A 27,272-nucleotide genomic window follows, 5' to 3' on the forward strand; every position below is an offset into this window, starting at 1 on the left:
GCTCGATATAAGGCAACCCGTCAGGTTTCCAGCCAATATACTTTGAATCTTTAAAATATTTAAAATAAGGTTGGAGAGAAGGTCAGCCATTGTTGTAATTTTGATAAAAATTAGTTATAACTTTTAAAGACATTTAAAAATATTAAATATTAAAATCAAACATTATTAATGCAAAAAAATAGTAATTTGAATATAATAATATAAAAAAAGAATCGTAGTTTAATTTTTATAAGTAAATTGGAAATAAATATTCAATAGTAAATGAGCTCGATAGAACTTTTTTCAAGTCTTTTTGAATTTTTTAAGATTCATCATACGTGGCGTTATTACACCTAGGGAGGATCCATTATATCTTGCAGCTCGATATAAGGCAACCCGTCAGGTTTCCAGCCTATATACTTTGAATCTTTAAAATATTTAAAATAAGGTTGGAGAGAAGGTCATCCATTGTTGTAATTTTAATGGACAAGCAAGCTACACGGTAATAAAATTAATTCATACTTATTCATACTTAAGCTGAATCAAATAATAATTAAGTTGAACCAAATATTTAAAATTAGTTTGGTAACAAAATAGTTCTGCTCCAAACAGAACCAGCAATTAAATCTTTACAAAATCGCAACCCCAAAATATTAATTTTTCCAAAATCATCATGATAAAACTATTATTGATTAGAATTTTGAAATAAAACGTACCTTAATAAAATGTACCTGGTCTACTCCACTCTCACCAGCAAACAGAGGCTGGAGTCAAAAAAGTAATATTTGTTAAGTAATTTAAAGTGAAAATGCATAGAAATAAGGAAAAAAAATTTAGCAACAAAACCTATACGTACCTAGAACAAATGTCAATGGCTGTGGTGTATTTAGTTGCACCAAATATTAATTCAGGTGCTCGATAGTACCTAGAACAGATGTAAGATTATAAGAGTAGCACCAAATATATTTCAGTTTAAGCAAATATAAAAACTTTATCTATATCAGTACCAAATATTAATTCGAAGATTAAATGGCAGCTTCAGTTGAACCAATAGTTGCAGGAGGAGCAGGAAGCAGTAACTGAAATACATACAACATTAATTCACTAATACAGACACATGTAAGATTATAAGAGTAGCACCAAATATATTTCAGTTTAAGCAAATATGAAAACTTTATCTATATCAGTACCAAATATTAATTCGAAGATTAGATGGCAGCTTCAGTTGAACCAATAGTTGCAGGAGGAGCAGGAAGCAGTAACTGAAACATATACTGTAACATCCTGATTTTCGGATTTATTTGCGGTTTTCAATATTTTGTAAAGACTTTAAAATTTTGTATTTGGATGTGAAATTAATATTTTGAGTAGGTAAATGGGCTTATAGAAGGCCCATGTGTTGGCCAAAACCTGGTTGAATTTTTTAATTTTTGGATTTAGGAGTTAGGGGTTCTAGCTAGATGGTCATTGTATAGAGTTATGGGCAAATTGCATTAGTAAAAGAGCCTTGGTAAAGTGGCCAGGGTGACGCCACTAGGCTCCAAAAAAGGTGGCGTGTGGAGCTTTGAGGGAGGCATGGGATCGATTCCCTGTGTTGACAAATAGATGCATTTATTTTTAAGTGCAGGAGGGGTAGTGTTGGAGTCCAGGTGGATTCTGCTAAAGGAGAGTTTGGATCAGTCCAAACGCTTGGATTAAGGAGTGATAAGGGGAGAGATTTAAGGGATTAGGAGAGAGGTTAGGAGTTGGCCGAATTTTGGGAATTGAAGGGGGAAAAATCGGCAGAGGGTTATGAGGTTAGTATTTCGGCACCTAGGGTATTGAGTGGTGCCGTTCCTTTCTGCTCAGGCACCACAAGGGTTTTCTTTTTCTCTCTTTTCCTCTCTAGCCGAAACTTTCAGCTATCCTATTCTTTTTTCTCTACTTCCTTCTCCAAAGCCATCCATCAAACCTGCTATTCATCAGCACCTTTGCCGAAGTCGCAAAAGCCGAAATCCTGTGATCACTGCTTGTGCCGATTTCTTCAAAGCCAGGTCCTTCTATGTTCTTTTGTTTTTATTAAATCTACGATTATCTTTTCTTAATCCTAGATACCTAATGGCAATTCTACTTCAAGGTCATAGCCTCATATCGTCATCTCCTTCACCACCCAAAAGCCGAAAGTACCATTGGTTTAGGGGCTTATAGCCGAAACTTCTTCAACCCTAGGATTCGGGTATTACCATTGTTCTAAGGATAAATCTGCACTGGATTGCATGGAAATCAAGTAGGAGTGAGGGGTAAGTACTTATCATCTCAGATCTGTTCTTATTTTACGATGTTAGGAAAAGCCGAAATCCTTAAAAATTAGGGAGGCTGTCGATTTGAGCATAAGGCTTTAAGGGTTTGTAACTGATGTTTTCTTTCGGTGATTAGAGTCTTCTTAAGTGTTGGATCAAAAGCGTGAATCATTGGGACAATCGGATTCGGAGCTAGCTATCGATTTTGGCAAAAAGGTAAGGGTTCAAAGGCTTTTTAGGAACATGGTTCGACTTTGGTTGAGCAAGTTTTGGGTTTAGTGATTACGGTTTGTAAATAAGAACTGTACTAATCAATTGTAGGACATCGAAAGGGATCTCGGTAGCAGTCCTCGCGAATCAGGTGTGTACCGAACACCCTTTCTTAGTTTAATTCGGCAAAAGCCGAAATGCCGAAATTTATGGCATTTCATGGGCTTGTGAGTATGCGAATGCTCTCAAGACGTAGAGTAAATGTTAGATCTAGCACCGCAAGGTGTAAGTAAGTTTGTGTGACATCTTAACGTACTTCGGAAAAAGAGGGCCTCGATGGGCCAAAACTGTGCCCAATGGGCTTACGGACCAATATGGGTAAGAGATGGGAAAAGTAGCATGTTAGTTAGATGGTGGAACCAAATTGCATAAAACGGCTAAAAATTACTGAAATAGCTTGTGTAGTTGCGTAAGTACGAAATTACCCCTAAAGAGCATAATTACCGAAATACCCCTAGGGTTTAAATTAGCTAAACTACATGATTGATTAATACTGTATTGTACATGATATGCTTTATTAATATCTGTTGCATGGGATTGGGGTATTGATGGAGGAAGTATTGAAAGTGGTTCATCCACGTACTGGAGGCTTTGCCTCAACTTACTGATATTTGAGCAGCGTTGCTGCAACTGTGGAGTGTAGGGCTGGGTGGGTTGAGATATTCCCCACATGGAGTGTAGGGCTGGTACGGGGCAGTGTAGCGGTTGGTGGGTTGAGTAGTCTCCCCAGATGGGTTTGCATGCATTACTACTATTGTTACTTATGTTACTGTACTGGGCCTATGGGCCACACTGTTATGTTAAAAAGGGCTAAGGCCTTGCTACTGTGTTATGAAAAGGGCTTTGGTCCACTGTGTACTGTTATCTGAATGGGGCTTAGGCCCAATGGGCTTGAGCTGATTTGGGCTTTGGATGGGTTTCTGTATACACTGAGTTTTCCCAAACTCACCTCTTTTTCTTCCATCCTTGCAGGTGAGCCCTAGTTGGTGGACTTGGAGCTGGGTGGGATTCGGAGTGGCCACACGTTTTTTGCAAATTCGTTTTCTTCTGGTGAATTAGATTTTCCATATTTTCGTTTATGGTTTTGGGTTTTTTTTTGTAGTAAGGCCGCTAATTATTTTTATGGTTTGGGTTGTTTCTTTATTATTTAATTCTATTATGTTAAAACTGATCTATGATAACTAACGAAATAGATTAGCTCTAGGACGCGTTTTCAAAAACATTAAGTGATTTCAAAATAACACGAATACGAGTAAGACTTCCGCTAAGCAAACGTTTTCAACCTTAATCATTTTCTTAAGATGGACCTAACCAAACGGTTTTCTCAAAATTATACGAGATGTTAGAGTGTGGCAATGGTGGTGTGCATGTCTAGGATTGGATCCGAAGGGAGCTTGGTACTTAAGCAGTCCGACGGACTCACCTCCTCTTCTTCCTGGTTTCCTACCTGGTGCACAGCTTCCATTCACTTTAACCTACTTTTAAAAGTGTCTTTTGCAACACCAACTAAGTTTTCCAACTAAGTAATAAGGAATGTTTTGAACGCTTCGATGTGGCGCATCAGATCCGGTCATAACGTCTAGGCTGAGTTTGGGATGTTACATTTAGGGGTATCAGAGCCTGGTTGCAACAACTCGGCTGTGGATCGGGTCCGAAAATCTTTTCAAAAAAAACTTAGGCCTAAGAAGGGTATTTTTGGAAATGGTAAGTTTTTCAAAGAATGTTCAAGTTTTTCTATTGTTAAACAGGGTTAAATCAATATTTTTAAAATAAAGGTGTTTTAAAATGAAATCTTTTTATTTTCGGTAAACAAAAACATGGGTTTTTTTATGGACTGATAAAGAAGTGGCACACTGAATCCCCGGCACCAAGTCTATAAGTGTTCTTTTTCTGCTTTAAATATTTATTTGGAACTGGACTGGAAATAGTACTGTAGATAGTACTGAGCCTTAGAGATAGTGCTATTGATAATGTAGTATTAGGGCTACAAAACTGGGACCGTAGCTAAATTGTGATTGCGCGAAAATAACTCTGAAACTCTATCTGTTCATAAGACATTCTGTAATAAACAGTGGAACCAGTAAACTAATGTCATAAAATTCGTAAACAGATAAATCGTTATGAGTACAAGGGTTACTCGGGGAAGAGGCCGTGGTCGAGGCCGAGGTAGCACTCAAGCTGGATCTGCGTTATCTGAACACATGCCAGCTGGTGAGGTACGTCCACCACTGGTTAATGAAAATGGGTCGTATGACCGGGCCGCAGGGGATGACGCTTTGTCTCAGGCCATGTTGTGGGTTTTGGAAAGGGTGGCCGGAGCTAACATCGGGCCCATGAATAGGGGGTCCATTTCTGAACGACTTCGGGCCAACAGAGCTGAGATTTTTAGGGGCGTATCTGGAGTGGCCCCAAATGTGGCTGAGTACTGGTTGGAAGCCACAGAGCGGATCATGGATGACCTGGACTGCTCAGTAGAACAGAAGTTGAAAGGGGCGGTGTCGTTGCTGCGGGATGAAGCGTATCAGTGGTGGATTACTGTGAGAGAGGGTACCCCAGTTGAGAGGGTAACATGGGAGCTGTTCAAACAGGCCTTTAAGGCAAAATATGTTGGAGCTAGCTATGTGGATGCACGCAGAAAGGAGTTCTTGAATCTGACTCAGGGAAATAAGACCATTGCTGAATATGAGGCGGAGTTTCTACGATTGAGTCGGTATGCTAATGGCATCGTTTCCACCGAATACGAGCGCAGCGTTCGTTTTGAGGATGGTCTCAGAGATGAGTTAAGGGTGCTCATAGCTCCGCAGAGAGAGCGAGATTTCGTTGCACTGGTGAAGAAGGCTAAGATAGCCGAGGAGGTGAAACAAACTGAATGGAAGAATCGTGATAGGGATCAAAATCTGTTCAGGAGGGATGCTGGACCAGTGGGTGCTGCAAATCGAAATGCTAAGAGAGCTAGGATGGAGGAACCGGTTCGAGCAGTTCCGGTGAACACAGGTAGACCGTAAGCTTGTGGGGATTGCGGCAGAACGCATCAAGGAGAGTGCTGGAAGCATTTTGGGGCTTGTCTTCGTTGTGGGTCTAAGGAGCATAGGATTAAGGATTGTCCTAGGAGGGCCACTCAGGCTCAGGGGGCCGAACAAGGGGCTGTGCGACCGGCTCAACCTGTGAGGGATGGACTGCCGCTGCCAAGAGGTCGTGGACAAGGTCGCGGTGGTAATGGCTGTGGACGTGGGGCACCTGGCAGGGGTATTGGTAACGCGGATGCTCGTCAGCCAGCTTTGGTGTATGCTGCTCGTCGCCGCGAGGAGGGTGACGCACCTGATGTCATAACTGGTACGTTTTTTATATATGGTGCACCTTATACTGCTCTGATTGATGTGGGATCAACCCATTCATATGTGGCATATAACATTTTTGGGGTACTGGGTATGCACTTCGAGGAGACTGTATGTGGGGTGTCTGTGATAAGTCCTTTAGGTCATTCGGGTAAGGTAGAGAAACTCTTCAAGGAGGTGCCTTTGGAGATTCAAGGCGGGGTTTTCTGTGGGGATTTGATGGAGTTACCGCTTGAAGAATTCGATTTGATACTAGGGATGGATTGGTTGACCAAGCATAAGGCAACTTTGGATTGTGCAGCTAAGAGGATGGTGTTAAGGACTGTCAATGATGAAGAGGTAATGATTATTGGAGAACGGAGGGATTACTTATCCAATGTAGTATCGGCGTTGAGGGCTGAGAAACTGATGCGCAAGGGGTGCGAGGCATATCTGGCTTTAGTAAGCCAAGCTGAAACTGAGGATCTGACTGTGGAGACTATCAGAACAGTTAGGGAATTCTGGGATGTTTTTCCGGAAGAGCTTCCTGGATTACCTCCGAATCGGGAAGTTGAGTTTGGAATCAATTTGTTGCCTGGAACAGCTCCAGTATCTATTGCACCCTATAGGATGGCACCGAAGGAGTTAGTGGAACTGAAGGCTCAAATTCAAGAGTTGTTAGATAGAGGCTTCATTAGGCCTAGTGTGTCTTCTTGGGGAGCACCGGTCTTGTTTGTGAAGAAAAAGGACAGAACGATGCACATGTGCATCAATTATCGCCAGTTGAACGAACTGACGATTAAGAATAAGTATCCACTACCAAGGATTGACGATCTGTTCGATCAACTGAGGGGAGCTTCGGTATTCTCCAAAATCGATCTTCGTTCTGGATACCATCAGCTAAGGGTAAAAGAAGGGGATATTCATAAAACAGCATTTCGAACTCGATATGGACATTATGAGTTTGTGGTCATGCCGTTTGGGCTGACGAACGCACCTGCAGCTTTTATGGATCTGATGAACCGAGTATTCCAACCTTACTTGGATCGGTTCGTAGTCGTCTTTATCGACGATATCCTGGTATACTCTGAAACGGAGGCGAAGCATGATGAGCATCTCCGTATTGTACTACAAGTGTTAAGGGAAAAGGAGCTCTACGTGAAATTCAGCAAGTGTGAATTCTGGTTGGAGGAGGTACTTACTTAGGGCATGTGGTCTCTGCCGAGAGGATTAAGGTGGATCATCGTAAAATTGAAGCAATTCTAGAATGCAAGCCACCTAGGTCAGTATCAGAAATTCGGAGTTTTCTAGGGTTAGCAGGGTACTACAGAAGGTTTGTGGAGGGTTGCTCGGTAATGGCGGCACCCTTGACAAAACTCATAAGGAAAGAGTACCATTTGTTTGGACCGAGAAACAGCAAAAAGCTTTTGATCGGTTGAAAAAGGTATTGACCGAAGCGCCAGTGTTGATTCAACCGGTGTCTGGGAAGGACTTTACTGTATACAGCGATGCGTCGCATGTGAGGTTAGGTTGCGTACTGATGCAAGAGGGCAAGGTGGTCGCTTATGCATCGCGATAGCTTAAGGCTCATGAGGTGAATTACCCTACGCATGATTTGGAGCTAGTAGCGGTGATTTTTGCATTAAAAATTTGGAGACGCTACTTATATGGGGAAAAGTGCATCATATACACAGATCATAAGAGCCTAAAGTATTTGTTGACTCAGAAGGAGTTGAACCTTAGGCAACGAAGATGGGTGGAGTTGCTTAAAGACTACGACTGTTCAATAGAGTACCACCCAGGAAAGGCTAATGTGGTGGCGGATGCGTTGAGTCGAAGGGTTGTTACTGATTTGAGAGCCTTGTTCGCACGATTAAGTCTGTACGATGATGGAAGCTTGTTGGTAGAACTGCAAGTAAGGCCTACTTGGACTGAGGAGATTAAGGAAAAACAGTTGAAGGATGATCCATTAGCTCTTCGGTTCCAGCAAGTTAAGAGTGGTGAGAACGAGGATTTTGGGTTGAACAGTGAAGGAGTTCTGTGCTTTCGTGGAAGGGTTTGTATTCCAAAGGACCCTGAATTGAGGCAGTTAATTCTAAAAGAGGCTCAAGGTGGACTCTGTGCCATGCATCCTGGAGGGAATAAGTTATATCGAGACTTGCGAGAGGTGTACTGGTGGCCCGGATTAAAACGAGAGGTGACTGAATTTGTTGGGAAATGTCTGACGTGCCAGCAGGTTAAGGCTGAGCACCAATTTCCTTCGGGATTACTGCAACCTGTGAAAATTCCGCTATGGAAGTGGGAAAGAGTAACAATGGACTTTGTGAGTGGGTTACCTTTGACACCCACCAAGAAAGATTCGGTGTGGGTGGTTGTGGATAGGTTAACAAAATCTTCTCATTTCATACCTTTTCGTACCGACTACTCACTGCAAAAGTTGGCCAAGTTATATGTGGCGGAGGTAGTGCGACTGCATGGGGTGCCAGTGTCGATAATTTCTGATCGAGACCCTAGGTTTACATCTCGGTTTTAGCGGAAGTTGCAGGAAACGTTGGGTACACGATTGGATTTTAGCACTGCTTTTCACCCACAGACAGATGGACAGTCAGGAAGGGTTATTCAGGTTCTGGAAGATATGTTGAGAGGTTGTATCATTGATTTTCATGGAAGTTGGGAGGACTACTTACCATTGGCAGAGTTTGCTTACAATTATCAGCTATCAAGCAAGTATTCAGATGGCACCATATGAAGTGCTTTATGGGCGAAGATGTCGTACGCCGACGTGTTGGACAGAGTTGGGTGAACGACGAGTGCTTGGACCGGAATTGGTGGCAGACACTGAAAGCAAGGTTAAGCTGATAAGGGATCAGTTAAAGGAGGCATTCGATAGACAAAAGTCGTATGCGGATCTGAAGCGCAAAGAGATTGAGTTCGCTGTTGGGGATATGGTTTTCTTGAAGGTTTCCCCTTGGAAGAAAATTTTGAGATTTGGTAAGAAGGGTAAGTTGAGCCTACGGTTTATTGGGCCTTACCGAATTGTTAAGTGGGTTGGACCAGTGGCTTATCAGCTAGAGTTACCACCAGAACTGCATCGTATCCACGACGTTTTTCATGTATCCATGCTGAGGCGGTATCGATTTGACCCAACTCATATCATACCAGTTGCAGAGATCGAGGTACAGTCAGATTTAACTTTCGAAAAGGAACCTGTGCAAATACTTGATCATGACGTCAAGGTGTTGAGAAGGAAATCAGTTCCACTAGTGAAAGTACTTTGGAGGAATCATGGCAAAGAAGAAGCTACTTGGGAGACTGAGGAGGCTATGCATCAACAGTACCTTCAACTGTTCTAATAAGGTAAAATTTCGAGGTCGAAATTTCTTTAAGGAGGGTAGAGTTGTAACATCCTGATTTTCGGATTTATTCGCGGTTTTCAATATTTTGTAAAGACTTTAAAATTTTGTATTTAGATGTGAAATTAATATTTTGAGTAGGTAAATGGGCTTATAGAAGGCCCATGTGTTGGCCAAAACCTGGTTGAATTTTTGAATTTTTGGACTTAGGAGTTAGGGGTTCTGGCTAGATGGTCCTTGTATAGAGTTATGGGCAAATTGCATCACAAAAAGAGCCTTGGTAAAGTGGCCAGGGTGACGCCACTAGGCTCCAAAAAAGGTGGCGTGTGGAGCTTTGAGGGAGGCATGGGATCGATTCCCTGTGTTGACAAATAGATGCATTTATTTTTAAGTGTAGGAGGGGTAGTGTTGGAGTCCAGGTGGATTCTACTAAAGGAGAGTTTGGATTAGTCCAAACGCTTGGATTAAGGAGTGATAAGGGGAGAGATTTAAGGGATTAGGAGAGAGTTTAGGAGTTGGCCGAATTTTGGGAATTGAAGGGGGAAAAATCGGCAAAGGGTTATGAGGTTAGTATTTCGGCACCTAGGGTATTGAGTGGTGCCGTTCCTTTCTGTTCAGGCACCACAAGGGTTTTCTTTTTCTCTTTTTTCCTCTCTAGCCGAAACTTTCACCTATCCTGTTCTTCTTTCTCTACTTCCTTCTCCAAAGCCGTCCATCAAACCTGCTATTCATCAGCACCTTTGCCAAAGTCGCAAAAGCCAAAATCCTGTGATCACTTCTTGTGCCAATTTCTTCAAAGCCAGGTCCTTCTATGTTCTTTTGTTTTTATTAAATCTACGATTATCTTTTCTTAATCCTAGATACCTGACGGCAATTCTACTTCAAGGTCATAGCTTCATATCGTCATCTCCTTCACCACCCAAAAGCCGAAAGTACCATTGGTTTAGGGGCTTATAGCCGAAACTTCTTCAACCCTTAGATTCGGGTTTTACCATTGTTCTAAGGATAAATCTGCACCAGATTGCGTGGAAATCAAGTAGGAATGAAAGGTAAGTACTTATCATCTCAGATCTGTTCTTATTTTACGATATTAGGAAAAGCCGAAATCCCTAAAAATTAGGGAGGCTGCCGATTTGAGCATAAGGCTTTAAGGGTTTGTAACTGATGTTTTCTTTCGGTGATTAGAGTCTTCTTAAGCGTTGGATCAAAAGCGTGAATCATTGGAACAATCGGATTCGGAGCTAGCTATCGATTTTGGCAAAAAGGTAAGGGTTCAAAGGCTTTTTAGGAACATGGTTCGACTTTGGTTAAGCAAGTTTTGGGTTTAGTGATTACGGTTTGTAAATAAGAACTATACTAATCAATTGTAGGACATCGAAAGGGATCTCGGTAGCAGTCGTCGCGAATCAGGTTGTACCGAACACCCTTTCTTAGTTCAATTCGGCAAAAGCCGAAATGCCAAAATTTCTGGCATTTCATGGGCTTGTGAGTATGCGAACGCTCTCAAGACGTAGAGTAAATGTTAGATCTAGCACCGCAAGGTGGTAAGTAAGTTTGTGTGACGTCTTAATGTACTTCGGAAAAAGAGAGCCTCGATGGGCCAAAACTGGGCCCAATGGGCTTACGGACCAATATGGGTAAAAGATGGGAAAAGTAGCATGTTAGTTAGATGGTGGAACCAAATTGCATAAAACGGCTAAAAATTACTGAAATAGCTTGTGTAGTTGCGTAAGTACGAAATTACCCCTAAAGAGCATAATTACCAAAATACCCCTAGGGTTTAAATTAGCTAAACTACATGATTGATTAATACTGTATTGTACATGATATGCTTTATTAATATCTGTTGCATGGGATTGGGGTATTGATGGAGGAAGTATTGAAAGTGGTTCATCCACGTACTGGAGGCTTTGCCTTAACTTACTGATATTTGAGCAACGTTGCTGCAACTGTGGAGTGTAGGGCTGGGTGGGTTGAGATATTCCCCACATGGAGTGTAGGGCTGGTACGGGGCAGTGTAGCGGTTGGTGGGTTGAGTAGTCTCCCCAGATGGGTTTGCATGCATTACTACTATTGTTACTTATGTTACTGTACTGGGCCTATGGGCCACACTGTTATGTTAAAAAGGGCTAAGGCCTTGCTACTGTGTTATGAAAAGGGCTTTGGTCCACTGTGTACTGTTATCTGAATGGGGCTTAGGCCCAATGGGCTTGAGCTGATTTGGGCTTTGGATGGGTTTCTGTATACACTGAGTTTTCCCAAACTCACCCCTTTTTCTTCCATCCTTGTAGGTGAGCCCTAGTTGGTGGACTTGGAGCTGGGTGGGATTCGGAGTGGCCACACGTTTTCTGCAAATTCGTTTTCTTCTGGTGAATTAGATTTTCCATATTTTCGTTTATGGTTTTGGGTTTTTTTTTGTAATAAGGCCGCTAATTATTTTTATGGTTTGGGTTGTTTCTTTATTATTTAATTCTATCATGTTAAAACTGATCTATGATAACTAACGAAATAGGTTAGCTCTAGGACGCGTTTTCAAAAACATTAAGTGATTTCAAAATAACACGAATACGAGTAAGACTTCCGCTAAGCAAACGTTTTCAGCCTTAATCATTTTCTTAAGATGGACCTAACCAAACGGTTTTCTCAAATTATACGAGATGTTAGAGTGTGGCAATGGCGGTGTGCATGTCTAGGATTGGATCCGAAGGGAGCTTGGTACTTAAGCAGTCCGACGGACTCACCTCCTCTTCTTCCTGGTTTCCTACCTGTTGCACAGCTTCCATTCACTTTAACCTACTTTAAAAGTGTCTTTTGCAACACCAACTAAGTTTTCCAACTAAGTAATACGGAATGTTTTGAACGCTTCGATGTGGCGCATCAGATCCGGTCATAACGTCTAGGCCGGGTTTGGGGTGTTACATATACAACATTAATTCACTAATATAGACACATGGAACTATATCCTAAAAGTCAAAACACAAGGAATTAAAGTATATGTACCATATTTAGTATACAATATAATTTTACTTCATATACATTACTTCATATAATTATTATAGTAATAATTAAATTTATTAACAATCGTCATAATACAAAAATAGGGAAGAAAAAATTAGGTATTGGTTAAAAGCAGTCAAAAAATTTTTTTGTACAAAATTAATTCAAATACTAAGTAAATCTTGACAGAATAACCCAAAAAAGAAGGAATTATATAACCAACCTGCAGTGTACAAGAAGTAACAGATAGGCATTTGATACTTGATAAGGATGCTAACAAACTGATACAAAAATTATCAATCTGAATGGCTGATCATTTTTTCAATTGCTCCCTGGAATGCATTGATTTATCAAATTAGATTCAATACACAGAACATAAATGTAAAATTTATTAATAATAAAACTTACTTGCGTCTCAGAAACAGATACAGAAGAATGACCCTGAAAAAGTTTAAAAATTAAATGTCAACAAAAATCCAACTGATTTGTACCAAAATAGATCATCTTCAAACTACAACCATCTAAATTGAAAATTGATATAAGGAATAATGTGAGTAATCCTTAGTAAAACTTCATGTCAGTTTTGCGATATAATTCAGTCAAAATAAACTTCTCAGCCCAAAAATATGCAGCAGTTGTTGCAAATGTTTTTACATTACATATATTTATAATCCAGTCAAAATAAACTTCATGTCAGTTTTCCTAGATATAGAAAAAGGGATAGAAATGACATCCATATTTAGACATAAGTAAAAGTTTACAAGCTGCAGTGTTTGCAAAAGCTAATCATGAAAATATTGGTCAACAGATTGTTGCAGCACATCAAATCTTGTTGTAAAAGATTGTTGATATTAGCAAGAAGTAAACTTTGGCCTCTAGCCTTAACAAGTAATGTGATAAGAGAAGTTTCCAACCTAAGTTAAGTGTTAAAAAATATATATAATAGGAAAAAGAAAATGGGGGAAGCAAATGTTTTAGTCGTTCACATCTGAGCTTAAGAATCAAAAGAAGTTTATAAGAAGAAACTCATTGACAGACATTAAGACAATAGGCTAAAAACAAACAGATCTGATAATATATTTTCATCAAACATTGATAATCATATATATTTATATGTTTAAATATTTTGAATTTGGTATTTTTATTTCAATTCAGGGTTGATTTTGAGGTAACTTGGGTAATTTTTTAAAGTATGTTATGTTAATGTTAAAAGTAACTTTTTGTTATTAAACTGTGTACAAACTTTGAATCTATTCATATATATATCCCACATTCCTAATCATTACATAGTAAAAAAGAAAAATGAAATTCTATTCCCAATAAACACATTTACTTAATTTTATTGAAATAAATAAAATAATTAAATCTATTTTACACGAGTATACAAAAAGTAAAATATATATACATATGATTTCCAGTAAAATTAATTTGATGTTAGAGTTGCTTTGTAGCTTCTTCAAGTATCCCTTTAGATTTTATACTAATAGAAAGTTGAATCAGAACTTTTTTCCACATCTGCCCAGTTATGCTTATGTTAATATGTGAAATTCAGATGATACTAATGTAACACCCCGAACCCGAGACCGTCACCGGAGTCGAACACAAGGTGTTAACAGACTTTTAAAAATTTTCCAGACACTGCCAATCTGCGTAATAGTCACTCTAAAAATCATATCTTGAGTTTCACAACTCGAAAATCAGTTTCGTGATTTTTCCCTGAAACTAGACTCACATGCCCATCTACATATTTTTTTCTAGAATTTTTGGTCGGGCCAATTAGTACAGTTTATTAGTCAAAGTCTCCCATGTTACAGGGATCGACTACCCTGACCTTTGCGCATTACGACTTGGATATCTCCTTGTACAGGGCTCCAATACTGATGCCGTTTGTTTCTATAGAAACTAGACTCAGAGAGGAATCTATACATATATGGTATGACTCCTAATTATCTCTGGTTAATTTAAGGTAAATTTTCAAAGTCGAAACAGGAGATCCAGAAACCGTTCTGGCTCTGTTTCACGAGAACTTTAATATCTCTTAATATACTGTTCATATGATTGTTTCGTTACTTTCATATGAAAATAGATTCATCAAGGTTCGATTACATAATTTATTCACTATTTAATTCCATTCCTACAAATTTTTGTGATTTTTCAAATCCACACCACTGCTGCTGTCAGCATCTGTTTTCAAGGTAAACTTTACCTATTTCGTGGTTACCATGGACCAACTAGGGTTTTGTCATACATAGGTCCACATATGATCATATTTAGCCATTCCAATGGCTGATCATTTGCCCAACACTTCCATTCCAAACCATAGTCACATCGTGAAACCATATATACATACATAAACACAAATGGTCTAATGCCATACTCCACTTCTACGAGCCATTTTCGCATGGCTTTACACACATACATCACAAAAAGTACTTAAACAACAGGGGGTAGTCCTATACATGCCATATCCAGAGTTCAACTAAAAGAGTACCAAAAGAGCTTTGATAGTGTGGATGACTTCGACTTCGCTGATCCCGAATCCGATAGCTAACGAACAAAATCTATAAAACAGAGAGCCAAAGCAACCGGGTAAGCATTTTAAGCTTAGTAAGTTTCAAGTAATGAAATCGGCTTTGACTAAAGTATTACATTCACATAGCTAACTAAGTCACTTTATTAACACACATTCTCATAATCATACTTACTTCACACTTCATCAACATATATACACAAGGTATCAACCTTTCTAAAAGCCGAAAATTCATTAGTCGATTTCACGAAGACTATTTAAAACTAATCGACTTTTCTGAAGCACATGCAAACATACCTTATCGTTCGGTTTAGTCGAGCGTATTAATAGAATTTATTACAGCACCAAGCGCTCACATTCAAACCCAAGTCTCTTCGGTATTTAACCGGATATAGCCGCAAACACATTTGCCTTCGGGTCTTAACCCGGACATATCAACTTGTATAATTGCCTTCGGGTCTTAGCCCGGATATATCAACTCGCATAATTGCCTTCGGGTCATATCCCGGATATATCAACTCGCGTAATTGCCTTCGGGTCTTAGCCCGGATATATTCCAATGCTCATGCACACATATATCAATAATCATAACACATCCATATCATTTCTTCGTTACTAAGGCTCAAACACAAAACATTTATTAAACCTTTCAAATTTCGGCTCAATAGCCACACACAAAGAGCATGATTTCAATTGGCTTTATAACATAGTCTCTAAGCACATTCGACTATCCGTCATAGTATGACTAATCATTTCAATATAATTCAAGTAGGGTCATTACTCGAAGACTTACCTCAGATGTCGTCGAACGACTTCAATGGCTATTCAATTACTTTTTCCTTCCCCTTATCGGATCTAGTTCCCCTTTGCTCTTGAGCTTAAGTTCAACAAAATTTAAAATAGTCATCAATCGACTATTCAAGTATTACTTTCAGAATAATATATATATTGATCCGACTTTCACACACATAGATTATAGTAAGCTTTATAATAATCAATAAATAATTCATTGGCAAATTTTCATTAATGTTTACAACAAAATCACATATTCACTACGAGCTGTTTTCCTGAGCAGTAGTTACTAAATTATTTATAACTGGAGCTACTAAACTCCAAATCACTTGCCGTTAATTTTCCCTGAATATAGACTCGTATATCCTCCATCCATAAAATTTTCAGAATTTTAGGCTTGGCCAATCAATACCAGATTTTTCTTAAAGTTTCCCCTGTTTCACTGTTTGACTATTCTGACCACTCTTCACTTCGAATCCAATTTCTCATTTTACAGAATTCAAAATGTGTTGTATTTGATCTCATTTGAAACTAGACTCATTAAGGAGTCTAAGCATATAAATTTTATCTTATAATCATTTTTGTACAATTTATAATGATTTTCTAAATACAGAACAGGGAATCCAGTAGTCATTTTGACTCAGCCCCACAATACTTCAAATATCTCAAGATCGGTAACTCTTTTGTTTTTATAGTTTCTTTTGTAAGAAAATAGACTCTTCAAGCTTTAATGACATAATTCACTCAGCTTCTAATTCAACTCCTACAAATTATGGAGATTTTCCAAAATCACCTTACTGCTGCTGTCCCCAAACAGATTATTACCAAATCAAATACTAACATTAGCATTTCACCTTAATAGCTAGCTTACCAAGCCTTAATTTAACATATAATTCACACATATCATATTCAGCTATATATACATTTATCATATTTCCATTTCAGCATATATAACTAACATTTATTCCGAAATTTTAATATCTAATTGCTTATAACTTTCTTCGGATGTCGTCGACTAATTGATCGGCTACTCAACTACTTTCGATTTTCCCCGATCTAAATCCAATTTCTTGGTTTCTTGATCTTAACATATTCAAATAAATCTCGTTTTAACATATTTTCATTCAATTTAGTCTAATAACGCATAAATGGGTAAATTACATTTTTACCCCTAATATTTCGCACTTTCACAATTTAGTCTTTATTCCACAAAACACAAAATACACAAAATTTGGTCACACTCCTTAAGGGCCGAATCTTCCTAGTACCCATATAAGTCCATACATTTCATTTATTTCACCTTTGAGTCCTTCAAAAATTTATTTTTGTAATTTAGCCCTAACTACTCAAAATCACCAAAAACTTCAACACAAAACATATTAATCTTTAACATATCTTTCATTTTTCATCAACAACTATCAAAAAGCTCAAGCACTCATCAATGGCAAAACACAAAATCATCATCAATTCACAAAATTGAACCATGGGGTTTAAAGAACACAAAGCAATGATATCAAAAATGTGAAAATTATCAAAAACCAAACAAAAGACTAACCTTCCTTAGGTTTCAAATGACCGAATGCTATCCTCCTCTCTTCCTCTCTACAACCGGCCAAGATGAACAAGGTGATAACCTCCCTCCTTCTTTTTTTTTCTTTTAGTATCCTTAATATTTCTTTTATCATTTCTTTTCTTTTACTTAAAATAATGTCCACTTCATGGAAATTTACCACATAGTCTAATATATGCTCCATCATGGCCGGCCACTATGTATAAAAAAAGGGGTATTTGACATGCAAAGCCAATATTTTCACTCCTTGCTTAAATTGGTCCTTATAAATTACCCTATCACATTTTTAAAACTTTCTCACATAAGTCCTATGGACTAAATTCACATGCAATTGACTAAATCGAAGCTTGAAATTTTCCACACATTCATAATCACATATTTTAGACAATAATATCACATTCAAACATTTCAGTGACTCGGTTTAGCAGTCCCGAAACCACTTCCCGACTAGGGTCAGTTTTGGGCTGTCACAACTCTCCCCCACTTAAGAAATTTTCGTCCCCGAAAATCTTACCGGTGAATAGGTTTGGGTATCGTTCTTTCATCGAGCTCTCAGTTTCCCAAGTAGCTTCCTCGATCCCGTGTTTGAGCCATAACACCTTAACTAACGGAACCCTTCTGTTTCGCAACTCTTTCACTTCACGAGCTAGGATACGAATCGGTTCTTCTTCATAACTCAAGTCAGATTGAATTTCAACTTCCGAGGGATTAATCACATGTGACGGATCGGATCTATAACGTCGAAGCATCGAAACATGAAAAACGTTGTGAATCCTTTCAAGTTGAGGGGGTAAAATCAATCTATATGCCACTGGACCAATTCTTTCGGATATTTCATACGGCCCAATGAACCTCGGACTCAATTTGCCCTTACGGCCGAATCTGAGTACCTTTTTCCAAGGCGAAACTTTAAGAAACACTTTATCTCCAACCTGATATTCAATGTCTTTTCTTTTCAAATCCGCATACGACTTTTGACGATCTGTGGCTACCTTCAGACTTTCACGGATTACCTTTACTTTCTGCTCGGCATCTTTAATCAAATCAACTCCGAAAATTCTACTTTCACCGAGCTCGGTCCAAAACAATGGTGTACGGCATTTACGACCGTACAAAGCCTCGTAAGGTGCCATCTTAATACTTGATTGAAAACTATTGTTGTAAGCGAATTCAATCAAAGGTAAATACTGTTCCCATGAACTACTGAACTCGAGGATGCAACATCTCAACATATCCTCAAGTATCTGAATTATCAGCTCGGATTGACCATCGGTTTGTGGATGAAAAGCGGTGCTAAAATGCAGCTTGGTACCCAAAGCTCTTGCAATTTCTTCCAAAATCGCGAGGTGAATCTCGGATCTCTATCCGACACAATAGAAATCGGTACCCCGTGTAATCTCACAATTTGAGAAACATACAATTCAGCTAGTTTATCCAATGAAAAATCCGTACGCACGGGGATAAAGTGAGCTGACTTAGTTAGTCTATCGACAACAACCCAAATCGCATCTTTCTTACTTGCTGACAATGGCATTCCGGACACAAGGTCCATTGTGACTCGATCCCATTTCCACTCGGGTATCATGATCGGCTGAAGTAGTCCTGAAGGCACTTGATGTTCCGCTTTCACTTGTTGACATATTAAACATCTCGAAACAAAGTCAGAGATGTCTCGTTTCATACCATGCCACCAAAACCGATGTTTCAAATCGTTGTACATTTTTGTACTCCCCGGGTGAATTGACATTCGGCTACAATGGGCTTCGTTCAGAATCATCGAAATGAGTTCCGAATTCCTTGGAACACATAAACGACTTCTGAAGCTCAAACAATCATCACCATCAATTTGAAACTCCGATTCCTTGTTCGAAACACACTCAGCCTGTTTTGCAACCAATTCATCATCAACTTTCTGGGCTTCACGAATTTGATGAATCAATAATGGTTTGGCTTTTAATTCAGCTACTAACACATTGTCGGGTAGAATAGACAAGTGTACATTCATCGCTCGTAAAGCAAACAATGATTTCCGGCTTAAGGCGTCCGCAACCACATTAGCCTTTCCCGGGTGGTAATCAATGACAAGCTCGTAATCTTTCAACAACTCAAGCCAACGTCTTTGTCGCAGATTTAAGTCTCTCTGAGTCATCAAATATTTGAGGCTTTTGTGATCCGAAAATACATGGCACTTTTCACCAAATAAGTAATGTCGCCATATTTTTAAAGCAAATACGATGGCAGCTAGTTCGAGATCATGGGTCGGATAATTTTTCTCATGTGGCTTTAATTGTCTCGACGCATAGGCCACCACTCGACCTTCTTGCATCAACACGCAACCCAACCCAAGTAGGGATGCGTCACTATAAATGACAAACTCCTTGCCTGATTCGGGTTGCACTAGAATTGGAGCTTCAGTCAAATGAGTTTTCAGTTGATCGAAACTTTTCTGACACTTCTCCGTCCATTCGAACTTAACATCCTTTTGAAGTAGCTTCGTCATTGGTGTGGCTATCATCGAGAAACCTTTGACAAATCGTCGGTAATAACCGGCGAGCCCCAAAAAGCTCCGAACCTCAGTAATATTTCTCGGAGGTTTCCAGTTAAGTATGGCTGAAATTTTGTTCGGGTCAACTCGAATACCCGATGCGGATACCACATGACCCAAGAAGCTAACCTCTCTTAACCAGAACTCACACTTACTGAACTTAGCATATAACTGCTTATCCCGTAAAATTTGCAACACTAGTCTCAGGTGCTCAGCATGTTCGGTCTCATCTCTTGAATAGACCAAGATGTCATCAATGAACACAACTACGAACCGATCCAAATATGGTCTGAAGATCCGATTCATCAAATCCATAAATACTGCAGGGGCATTAGTGAGCCCAAACGGCATCACTAAGAATTCGTAGTGACCGTACCTCGTTCTGAAAGCAGTTTTGGGTACGTCCGAATCTCGAATCCGCAACTGATAATAACCCGATCTCAAATCTATTTTTGAGAACACTGAGGCCCCCTTTAGTTGATCAAACAAATCATCAATACGCGGTAATGGATATTTATTCTTTATCGTCACTTTATTCAGTTGACGATAGTCAATGCACAACCTCATGGTTCCGTCCTTCTTTTTCACGAACAATACTGGTGCACCCCAAGGTGAGAAACTTGGCCGAGCGAAACCTCTATCCGTCAATTCTTGTAGCTGAGCTTTCAACTCTTTTAACTCAGTTGGTGCCATACGATACGGAGCTATCGAAATCGGCGTAGTCCCAGGTACAAGCTCAATACCAAACTCTATCTCCCGAACAGGTGGTAAACCCGGCAATTCTTCAGGAAAAACATCCGGGTATTCACAAACCACCGGCACAGATTCAGGTTTCCTTTCTAATTCTTGGTCATCCAGTACATACGCAAGGTATGCTTCGCACCCTTTTCTTACATATTTCTAGGCCAACATTGAGGATATTACAGCTGGCAACCCATCCAAGTACGTAGACTCAACTCGGATTACTTCGTTATTTGCGCACCTCAAATCAATAGTCTTGCTTTTGCAATTCACAACCGCATCATGCACGGTCAACCAATCCAACCCAAGAATAACATCAAATTCATCAAACGACAAAAGCATCAAGTCTGCCGGAAAACAGGAACCTCGAATTTCTAGGGGACATTTCTTACACACTTTGTCGACAAGCACGTAACGACCCAAGGGATTTGACACCCGAATTACAAACTCAGTAGACTCAATAGGTAAAGTCTTACTGGATGCTAAGGTTTCACATATGTAAGAATGAGTAGAACCGGGGTCAATCAAAGCAATTACATTAGTATCAAAGAGAGTAAAAGTACCAGTAATAACATCAGGCGAAGAAGCATCCTCGCGGGCACGTATAGCATATGCTCTAGCAGGTGCACGAGCCTCGGATCTGGTCGTAGCATCTCTAGATCCTCTCTGACCACCACTAGCATTGCCCGTATTTCTAGATGGTCTACCTCGAGCAGTGGTAGCACCCGGTTTCCCACTCTGATTTACATTCTGTTCAGACAGCCTCGGGCAATCATTAATGAAGTGGTCCACTGATCCGCACTTGTAACAGGAGCGGTCATGGAATCTACAACTCCCCGAATGCCATTTACCGCAATGTCGACATTCCGTTCTGTCTCGACGTTCATTCCCAACACTGGCGACCGAAGTGCCTCGTGTACCCACAGGGGGTCGATCACGATCTCGTCTAAAAAGGCCCGAAGTGCCTCTAGACCGGCCCACATCATCTCGAAATTTCTTCGATGCCTGTTGAAGAGACTTTCCCGAGGATCTTTTACGAAACTCCCCAGTTCCCACATCAACTTTTTGTTTTTCCTTTCTAAGCTCTTCGGCTTTACAAGCTCGCTCGACAAGTACTACGAACTCTCGTATTTCAAGAATGCCAACGAACATTTTTATATCTTCATTCAGCCCATCTTCGAAGCGTTTACACATGACAGCCTCGGACGAAACACATTCCCGAGCGTATCTACTAAGTCTAACAAATTTTCGCTCGTAATCAGTAACTGACATAGAACCTTGCTTAAGCTCAAGAAATTCCTTCCGTTTTTGATCAACAAATCTCTGACTGATATACTTTTTCCGAAACTCAGTTTGGAAAAACTCCCAAGTTACTTGCTCCCGGGGCACAACAGAAGTCAGAGTACTCCACCAATAGTAGGCAGAATCACGTAGCAAGGAGATAGCACACTTTAGGCATTCATCGGGTGTACAAGATAGCTCATCGAGTACCCGGATAGTGTTGTCCAACCAAAATTCAGCTTGCTCGGCATCGTCGCTATCCGCAGCTTTAAATTCAGTAGCCCCATGTTTTCGGATTCTGTCAACTGGGGGCTTATTTGACCTTATTTGGTCAGTTACCAGAGGTATTGTAGGTGCGGGGGTGGTGTTTGTCGGGAATGGAGGTTGTGGAACAGCCGTATTAGTTCGAATGTATTGGTTGAACCAATCATTCATCACGCTATAGAAAGCTTGTCTAGCTTCATCATTCGGGTTACTAGCATTAGGTTGAGAGTCCACCGACGCTGTCCCTTGTGCGGGAGCAGGCGCTACACTCTCAAGATCATCAGCTACCGCTCGGTCGGGATCGGGATCCATTACTATAAATAAACACATTTGCAAATGTCAGAAATATCCACACTATCAAATAATCACATAAAATGGTATGTATAGCTAGACCCAACACATTACGGTAGTCCTAGAATCGACTAAACCTGGCTCTGATACCAATCAATTGTAACACCCCGAACCCGAGACCGTCACCGGAGTCGAACACAAGGTGTTAACAGACTTTTAAAAATTTTCCAGACACTGCCAATCTGCGTAATAGTCGCTTTAAAAATCATATCTTGAGTTTCACAACTCGAAAATCAGTTTCGTAATTTTTCCCTGAAACTAGACTCACATGCCCATCTACATATTTTTTTCTAGAATTTTTGGTCGGGACAATTAGTACAGTTTATTAGTCAAAGTCTCCCATGTTATAGGGATCGACTACCCTGACCTTTGCGCATTACAACTTGGATATCTCCTTGTACAGGGCTCCAATACTGATGCCGTTTGTTTCTATAGAAACTAGACTCAGAGAGGAATCTATACATATATGGTATGACTCCTAATTATCTCTGTTTAATTTAAGGTAAATTTTCAAAGTCGAAACAGGAGATCCAGAAACCGTTCTGGCCCTGTTTCACGAGAACTTTAATATCTCTTAATATACTGTTCATATGATTGTTTCGTTACTTTCATATGAAAATAGATTCATCAAGGTTCGATTACATAATTTATTCACTATTTAATTCCATTCCTATAAATTTTTGTGATTTTTCAAATCCACACCACTGCTGCTGTCAACATCTGTTTTCAAGGTAAACTTTACCTATTTCGTGGTTACCATGGACCAACTAGGGTTTTGTCATACATAGGTCCACATATGATCATATTTAGCCATTCCAATGGCTGATCATTTTCCCAACACTTCCATTCCAAACCATAGTCACATCGTGAAACCATATATACATACATAAACACAAATGGTCTAATGCCATACTCCACTTCTACGAGCCATTTTCGCATGGCTTTACACACATACATCACAAAAAGTACTTAAACAACAGGGGGTAGTCCTATACATGCCATATCCAGAGTTCAACTAAAAGAGTACCAAAAGAGCTTTGATAGTGTGGATGACTTCGACTTCGCTGATCCCGAATCTGATAGCTAACGAACAAAATCTATAAAACAGAGAGCCAAAGCAACCGGGTAAGCATTTTAAGCTTAGTAAGTTTCAAGTAATGAAATCGGCTTTGACTAAAGTATTACATTCACATAGCTAACTAAGTCACTTTATTAACACACATTCTCATAATCATACTTACTTCACACTTCATCAACATATATACACAAGGTATCAACCTTTCTAAAAGCCGAAAATTCATTAGTCGATTTCACGAAGACTATTTAAAACTAATCGACTTTTCTGAAGCACATGCAAACATACCTTATCGTTCGGTTTAGTCGAGCGTATTAATAGAATTTATTACAGCACCAAGCGCTCACATTCAAACCCAAGTCTCTTCGGTATTTAACCGGATATAGCCGCAAACACATTTGCCTTCGGGTCTTAACCCGGACATATCAACTTGTATAATTGCCTTTGGGTCTTAGCCCGGATATATCAACTCGCATAATTGCCTTCGGGTCATATCCCGGATATATCAACTCGCGTAATTGCCTTCGGGTCTTAGCCCGGATATATTCCAATGCTCATGCACACATATATCAATAATCATAACACATCCATATCATTTCTTCGTTACTAAGGCTCAAACACAAAACATTTATTAAACCTTTCAAATTTCGGCTCAATAGCCACACACAAAGAGCATGATTTCAATTGGCTTTATAACATAGTCTCTAAGCACATTCGACTATCCGTCATAGTATGACTAATCATTTCAATATAATTCAAGTAGGGTCATTACTCGAAGACTTACCTCAGATGTCGTCGAACGACTTCAATGGCTATTCAATTACTTTTTCCTTCCCCTTATCGGATCTAGTTCCCCTTTGCTCTTGAGCTTAAGTTCAACAAAATTTAAAATAGTCATCAATCGACTATTCAAGTATTACTTTCAGAATAATATATATATTGATCCGACTTTCACACACATAGATTATAGTAAGCTTTATAATAATCAATAAATAATTCATTGGCAAATTTTCATTAATGTTTACAACAAAATCACATATTCACTACGAGCTGTTTTCCTGAGCAGTAGTTACTAAATTATTTATAACTGGAGCAACTAAACTCCAAATCACTTTCCGTTAATTTTCCCTGAATATAGACTCGTATATCCTCCATCCATAAAATTTTCAGAATTTTAGGCTTGGCCAATCAATACCAGATTTTTCTTAAATTTTTCCCTGTTTCACTGTTTGACTATTCTGACCACTCTTCACTATGAATCCAATTTCTCATTCTACAGAATTCAAAATGTGTTGTATTTGATCTCATTTGAAACTAGACTCATTAAGGAGTCTAAGCATATAAATTTTATCTTATAATCATTTTTGTACAATTTATAATGATTTTCTAAATACAGAACAGGGAATCCAGTAGTCATTTTGACTCAGCCCCACAATACTTCAAATATCTCAAGATCGGTAACTCTTTTGTTTTTATAGTTTCTTTTGTAAGAAAATAGACTCTTCAAGCTTTAATGACATAATTCACTCAGCTTCTAATTCAACTCCTACAAATTATGGCGATTTTCCAAAATCACCTTACTGCTGCTGTCCCCAAACAGATTATTACCAAATCAAATACTAACATTAGCATTTCACCTTAATAGCTAGCTTACCAAGCCTTAATTTAACATATAATTCACACATATCATATTCAGCTATATATACATTTATCATATTTCCATTTCAGCATATATAACTAACATTTATTCCGAAATTTTAATATCTAATTGCTTATAACTTTCTTCGGATGTCGTCGACTAATTGATCGGCTACTCAACTACTTTCGATTTTCCCCGATCTAAATCCAATTTCTTGGTTTCTTGATCTTAACATATTCAAATAAATCTCGTTTTAACATATTTTCATTCAATTTAGTCTAATAACGCATAAATGGGTAAATTACATTTTTACCCCTAATATTTCGCACTTTCACAATTTAGTCTTTATTCCACAAAACACAAAATACACAAAATTTGGTCACACTCCTTAAGGGCCGAATCTTCCTAGTACCCATATAAGTCCATACATTTCATTTATTTCACCTTTGAGTCCTTCAAAAATTTATTTTTGTAATTTAGCCCTAACTACTCAAAATCACCAAAAACTTCAACACAAAACATATTAATCTTTAACATATCTTTCATTTTTCATCAACAACTATCAAAAAGCTCAAGCACTCATCAATGGCAAAACACAAAATCATCATCAATTCACAAAATTGAACCATGGGGTTTAAAGAACACAAAGCAATGATATCAAAAATGTGAAAATTATCAAAAACCAAACAAAAGACTAACCTTCCTTAGGTTTCAAATGACCGAATGCTATCCTCCTCTCTTCCTCTCTACAACCGGCCAAGATGAACAAGGTGATAACCTCCCTCCTTTTTTTTTTCTTTTAGTATCCTTAATATTTCTTTTATCATTTCTTTTCTTTTACTTAAAATAATGTCCACTTCATGGAAATTTACCACATAGTCTAATATATGCTCCATCATGGCCGGCCACTATGTATAAAAAAAGGGGTATTTGACATGCAAAGCCAATATTTTCACTCCTTGCTTAAATTGGTCCTTATAAATTACCCTATCACATTTTTAAAACTTTCTCACATAAGTCCTATGGACTAAATTCACATGCAATTGACTAAATCGAAGCTTGAAATTTTCCACACATTCATAATCACATATTTTAGACAATAATATCACATTCAAACATTTTGGTGACTCGGTTTAGCAGTCCCGAAACCACTTCCCGACTAGGGTCAGTTTTGGGCTGTCACAACTAATGTCTTACAAGTTGTATCCCATGATGCATGATGCTATTTATATCATAAAACACATGGTGTCACTTCATCCAAATAGCTGCTTCTTAAACTAGGTTTGCATGCAGTTAGTGAATAAATAGCAAATTATTGAGGGAAGAAGAATAGTATCTCTTTAAATGCCATAGCATAAAGAATGGGCACATCAAGAAACAATACCATGAAACCAACATTTGAAGAATCATGTTTAAATCTAAGCCTCACTGACACACAAGTATATCGTACTAGATTTAACCAATTTTTTTAAAATCACAACGATACCAATACAAATATGTCTTAATAATCACAAAGTTTAGAATCAAATTTTTACAGTGCAGCACAAACAAACTAAAAACTGGAATAATCTAAATTACAACTGAGTAATTTAACTAAAACTTGCAACTCATAGTGGGATTCAGATACCCTATATACTGAATTTTGAATCTAGATACTTAAAACTCAAACCTCCTCTCTTACCAACTGTGCTAAGACTTTCATTAATGGAGATTTAACAACTGACATCAAAATTTATATAAAACAATTAATTAATATTACACAACCAAAACATGCTACCTAGACGATGAGTAGATCAAGGGGGCAAAAACAAAAGAAAGCATCTCAAAACTAGAAGCACCATTGACATAGTTAATTAAACAAGCATTTAGCAAGTTAGAAACATTCAAGTACCATCAGGCCGCATTAATCTTTTCCTTAACAGTGGGTTGTGGTCCTGTTTAAAACAATAATAAAATATCAGAAATATACAAGCTTGATAAGGTTTTGCCTATGTTAGCAAAATAAAACAAGGAGAGAAAGGAAGATTGAAACAAGAAAAGCAGAAAGACCCAGAAAGCAGGAAGACGTTAAAACATACCTTGTAAAATTTGGGTGTCATTGGGAATCCATGGAAAAAGCTAAATCCAAGAAGATGCCCCCACTCATCTATAGAGACAGTTGATTTGTTTCCTTCTAAAACCGAGAAGATGCGCCGGATATTGGGAAACTAGGGTAAAAATTTTGGGGGAGAAGAAGTTGGGGGAAATTTGAGGGAGAAGAAGTTGGGGGAAATTTGGGGGAAATCGGGGAAA

At 38.8% G+C, this 27,272-nt stretch overlaps 1 long non-coding RNA gene across 1 annotated transcript; it reads right to left on the minus strand.

Annotated features, from left to right (window-relative positions):
- Positions 1-709: 709 nt before the first annotated feature.
- LOC121220767 (uncharacterized) lies at positions 710-27,272 on the minus strand. Its single transcript, XR_005917942.1, has 7 exons — positions 27,059-27,272; positions 26,872-26,914; positions 12,601-12,633; positions 1,170-1,241; positions 987-1,058; positions 836-904; positions 710-743 (listed from the first exon to the last, which is right to left on the minus strand). It is a non-coding gene; the product is annotated as an uncharacterized lncRNA (long non-coding RNA).

This window comes from Gossypium hirsutum, chromosome A01, assembly GCF_007990345.1.
Source record: "Gossypium hirsutum isolate 1008001.06 chromosome A01, Gossypium_hirsutum_v2.1, whole genome shotgun sequence".
Classification (NCBI taxonomy): domain Eukaryota; kingdom Viridiplantae; phylum Streptophyta; class Magnoliopsida; order Malvales; family Malvaceae; genus Gossypium; species Gossypium hirsutum.